This window comes from Haemaphysalis longicornis, unplaced genomic scaffold (genome assembly GCF_048455015.1).
Source record: "Haemaphysalis longicornis isolate Haplotype H1 unplaced genomic scaffold, Haemaphysalis longicornis Haplotype H1 scaffold_18, whole genome shotgun sequence".
In the NCBI taxonomy this organism is placed as follows: Eukaryota; Metazoa; Arthropoda; class Arachnida; order Ixodida; family Ixodidae; genus Haemaphysalis; species Haemaphysalis longicornis.
Genome location: NW_027526282.1, coordinates 7,272,340 through 7,277,473, shown reverse-complemented (window position 1 = coordinate 7,277,473; position 5,134 = coordinate 7,272,340). Strand labels below are relative to the sequence as shown.

The 5,134-nt window shown below is 47.1% G+C and overlaps 1 non-coding gene across 1 annotated transcript; it reads right to left on the bottom strand.

The window, feature by feature from the left end:
* Positions 1-4,880: 4,880 nt before the first annotated feature.
* On the bottom strand, positions 4,881-4,997 carry Trnal-caa (transfer RNA leucine (anticodon CAA)). Its single transcript has 2 exons — positions 4,960-4,997; positions 4,881-4,926 (listed from the first exon to the last, which is right to left on the bottom strand). It is a non-coding gene; the product is annotated as a tRNA-Leu (tRNA).
* Positions 4,998-5,134: the final 137 nt, after the last annotated feature.

Here is a 5,134-nt window from a genome sequence, read left to right as displayed (position 1 = left end):
GAAACAACCAAACACCCTTCGAATTTGTTCGAAAATAAACTTTGACAACGAGAAAATGATAACATGAGAAGCAGGCTGCTGGAAATCGTAATATCGTAATCGCAATAAAGAGGGCTCCAGCCCAAATAGGCATGCGGCCTATTTCAGCTGGAGCCCTCTTTATTTTGCAGCCCTACACAGCGGGGGACGACAAAATAAAAGCTTGGCTCATTGGGACTGTCTCGTGCCGATAACAGTTATACCAATTTTATCACCAACCTCGGAAAAACATAGATATTAAAGAAAACATACGAAGCAGTGGGGACTCCGAGCGACTTTCCGGCTATGACGTCACAGAATCTTGTTTGTGCTCTTGGCGGCCACCCACGTAAGGCGCCACCAAGAAACGGGATAGGGCAATTGTACTGGGGCCTCTAGTATTGCTCGATCGTACTACTTGAATTCTAACGTGCAGTTGACGCACTGGGGTTCCTCCATTTACAATCCCTAACTCGCCGCGGTCTCGATCCCGGCATTCGTTTTTAACACGAAAGTGTTTTATTCCCGGATACAGGAAGATTTCGCTGTCGTCATATCCGTCACGAAAGTGACGCCAGTACAACGGAGCAAGCGGCCTGTAAAGGGTGCACCCCTGCACACAGGGTCTTCTTACGGGGAAGCAACCTTTAGTACTAAAGAGTTAGTACTAAAGAGCAACCTTTAGTACTAAAAGGGCAATATTGCCTAGGACAGTTACCACCTATAACAGGCAAAAAAAAAGTATTACGGGCCTAATAAGCTTTAGTGCCTGCCCTAAGCAGCGCTAGTATTCAACCAAGAGTGTAAAACATGATTATAATAGTCCTTTTTGGTAAGATGGCATGTCATCACCCCGCTTCAAAGGGGAGACCAATAGCAATCATCATCATCATCAGTACGTTATACATAGTAGGGTTGTACGTTTTCGGGTTTTATATTTTAACATGAAAGTGTTTATGCCGTGATACCCTAAGGTTCCACTGACGTCATATCCGTCGCGGAAATGACGCCAGTACACCTTTGCCGAAGCGACCCGCCAGCAGGACGCCGCTCGCCAAGCACACCCAGAAGACAGCCGCCGACCCGTAAATCATGCTCAGCTGCAGATTTCCCTGCACATTTCACTTTCGTGTTTGACTGATTCCTATGACAGAGGAATCAACCACAATTTTGCTTTTCCCATGTATCTCTATGGCTTTGGGGAATCCTCGGACTACCCGCGGACTATCCGCGGTGAGTCCGCGACTGGAAATCGAAGAGCTCCACTGATAGCTGTGTTCTCAACGCTGACCATATTACGTTATACTGTAACTCAAATTTTACAGATGTTTCAACATTTCTGGCGGCTTATTTTTGTAAGAAAACTTCTTCCGTGGCTGGAATGAAGCTGAATGAGTTACCAAAGGATAGTTGTTTCGAATTCAAGGACGTTATTTTTTGCCTTTTTTTAGGTTATTTTTAACAACTTTCGCCTGCAAAGCACGTAAGCAGGCGTAACTGCACCTAGGAATTATTGTGTGCTTTATCTAACCTCGTGAAGGTGCTGAATTGGGTGAACGTGTGTGATTTCGTTAGATCACTTTTAATGTTTCCGAATATGCTTTTGTCTTTCTTGCTTTTTAATTACTCGCGTGAGACGCACTGGATTAAGTAAACCTTCGTGATTTAGTTTGTTACTTCATATTCGCATTTTTCTGTATTTATTTTCCTGAAACACATGGTGGTTTACAGATTCTCCTACCAATTAGCGAAATTAATCAACTTTGTTTCGTTTGGTTGCACTTTCGTTTAGTTGTTTCTTTATGTGATATACAAGTTCAGTAGTATTATGCTGGTTAAATGTCCTATAGCTTAACAAAATTACAGGTTTCTGTGCAGGTACAAAATTACGCGGTTGGCCTTAGTGAACTCGGCAAAGAATACTTACAAAATCGCCCCTAGTAAAGCGACAATTGTTGCTCGGATGCACGAACAGCCGACTTGTCTGCGCCCTAGGCGATCCAGTTCAACCCATGTTACATTTTGCACACACACCACCCACATAGAGCATACCACATTCGCACACAACCACAACCTGGTGGCGGAGGAATCATTCACAAACCAACCAAAAATTGGCTTCGTTGCGCGTCGTCAATCCGAAATCAGCGAGAGGCACCAATAAACTGCGAGCCGCTCTCGCGCTCTAATCTCGAATTCTTCGCGCATGTTTTCAAATGGGCTAATCAGAAGCTTTTTGTTGCTCTTGTTGCAGAGAAGAAGTAGCATCTTGCGGGCCTCTGGGTGAGGCTCCATTTGTTCTTTCTATCAGCGTTTTACTGCCCGGTACGTTTGATTGCGTTTACCCAGGTGGCGTACGCAGGATCTGATTTTAGAGGAAAGAGAGGGGGTGCTCTCTAAAAAAGGCAGAAGGATAACATGAATGAGGAGGGAAATGTGCAAAAGATAAGAAAGAAATTAATCAAAATGATAAAAAAAATCTTCCCGTTCCCGTGGGCGTACTCTACATGGCCTTCCGATCGTTTTGTTCGTTTTTGTTTTTGTTTAGAGACATTGCAACATGACTCAACGTTCTCCTGACAGCAGAAATTTAAGCCGCGTAAGGTTGGCGTGCGACCTGGGGCAGAAAGATTATTAGAGGTTGTTGTTTGATAATAGGTAGAGTTATTAACTCCTCCCTCCACCCCCACCCCCCCTACCCGCGCGCTAACCTCTTTCTGAGCTCAAAAATTTCGGCGGGGTTTGTGACATCGCAGTGTGTCAATATCAGCAAATAATGTATTCTAGTATGGAAATGAAAGTTGATTTTAAAGACGGTTGACGAACGTGCTATAGCAGATACATAGAACGCGCACGCGAATATTTTCTCCTCTTTAAGGGTTTTAGTTTGGCGTTCAAGCATTTCTTCTCATTTTTAATATACTGTACTGCCGCCGTAGCCTTCATTGTTACTCAAAACAGCCCGCACACAGAGGTAGAAAACAACCCTGAGCAGCTGACAGAGATCGCCGAGCTTCGTTTGCCCAAAGCTCCTTTGAAGTCCTTTATAGTCCTTTATAGACATAATGCTTCTTCTTTGCGGCAAAGGGAATTGAGTTCAAGCAGCTTTGAGCTGCCCTTATCGTGAAACCCTCGCACTGTTTCTCTTCTTTTTTTTTTCCAGCTCGCCAGAGCCTCGCACGCGGCCACGCATCTTCCGGAAAATTGTCCGAGCCACTTGGGGCCACACACATCAGGCGCCTAAATTCATGGACCGCATCGATCGCTTGTAATAAAGTGTATACTGTGCAAGTTTGCGATTGTGACGGCTACACCGCACTACACCGCACTACCGTAAAAACCCGCGTATAATACGGACCCGCGTATAATACGAGGTGTAATTCGGGGACAGCAAAATCAGAAAAAAAGTTTTCATCCGCATATAATACGAGGTAAAAAGCACAGAAAACATTTATTTGCACTGCAGTTACCCTTCAGTCATCGTCAGTTTTCGCTGGGACTGTCTCCCGACGTCCGTTCAGTCATCGTCAGGTTCGCTGCCGCTGTCTGTCTCCTGAAGTCGCCTTGTTGGAAATGTCTTCCCACAGAAAGTGGTTTTCAGTGCCATCAAGGGCGTCCGAGATGCCGCATTTCTTAAAAGAGCGACTGACGAGCTCCTTTGGGATGCTGGCCCACGCATCCGCGATCCAGCCACAAAGCACCGCTGGAGAAGCCCGCGTCAGCCATCCGGTAGCTGTCACTTACGGGTCTCCTGACCTCATCCACTCTTGGTAGCAGGACCTGATGCAGTCTTTGAAAGGCTTGTTGATGAAAACGTCTAGCGGTTGCAGCTGGGATGTCATTCCTCCTGGAATGACAATGACTTCGATGCGGGGTTCGCGCAACAACTTCTTCACGGAATCGGCCAGGTGGCAGCGAAAGGCGTCCAACACGAGCACCCCAACAGTGCTCCAGGCCGCCGACACCACACAGACTTTATCCAGTCAAGCACCAGTTGCTTTCTCCACCCGCGAATGCTGCCTTCGGTGACGCCGAACTGCCACCCTGCGGCACAATTCCTGATGGTCTCGTCACGTAAAATAGTTTTTCTTTTAATTGCCGCTGAATACTGCCTTCGTGCACCCGACATCGTGATATACTTGTGGTGAACGTGCCGATCCTTCGCGTGGTCAAAACAATCAAAATGGCGCCGGCTGAGAGAAGCAGCAGCCAGCTAACGCCACCGCAAGTAGGCCCACCGTCCGCTGAAACCGAAACCGAAAGTGCAAATTTTCGGCTGAAAACTTTGGGATCCGCATATAATACGAGGCACAAATTTTACATAGTAAAACTTGGAAAAAAAACCTCGTATTATACGCGGGGTTTTACGGTACACCGCAGTTGAGAGGAGCGGAAGAAGTCGATAGTCACTATCGTTGTCGGCGCTCCCACACATCGGCAGGAACGAGCAGCGGCGTAACGCGTGTGCGACAGATCGAAGCCATTCGAAAGCGTCAAGGCGAATCGCGAAGCAAAATCATTTCAATTGAGACAATTTTGCTTCGCTTAAGCGGCAAGATATATACAAAGCTCTTCGACGACGCGCTGCGGGAGCAAGGCGTTTCTGGCGTTCGACTGGGCATTCATGCTGCCGCATTAGAACCCGTAATAAGTGCTTAGGTGTCCTTTGGGTAAATTGTTTTTTCGAAGTTTCGCGGGCCTTTCGAACGCGGCACGGTGGATCTCGGGCGTTGTCCCACCGAATGGAGCGACCTGAAGCCTTCCAGGCCCTTCCTCCTTCCCCTGCGAGCATCTCGACACCACACCGAGGGTGCAACTTTTCTCGAAAATAAATGAGTACAGGATTCCGGAGTAAAAATAAATTGTGTCAGAAGTGGGATTCGAACCAACGCCCACATACGTGGACCAGAAATCCCGTTCCCTTTATCAAGGGCAAGGCACAGCCTTGAGTCTGGCACCTTAGACCACTCGGCCATCCTGCCACCTGCTCTGCCTAACGTAAAGAGCGAACGAATGAATGTAAAAAACTGCGCGGTATTCTGTACACGGACGCATTTTGTTCATAGGAATTTACCGGCTCAGCGAGGTACTCCTCCTCATGGGGCGCTAGAGGCAAACA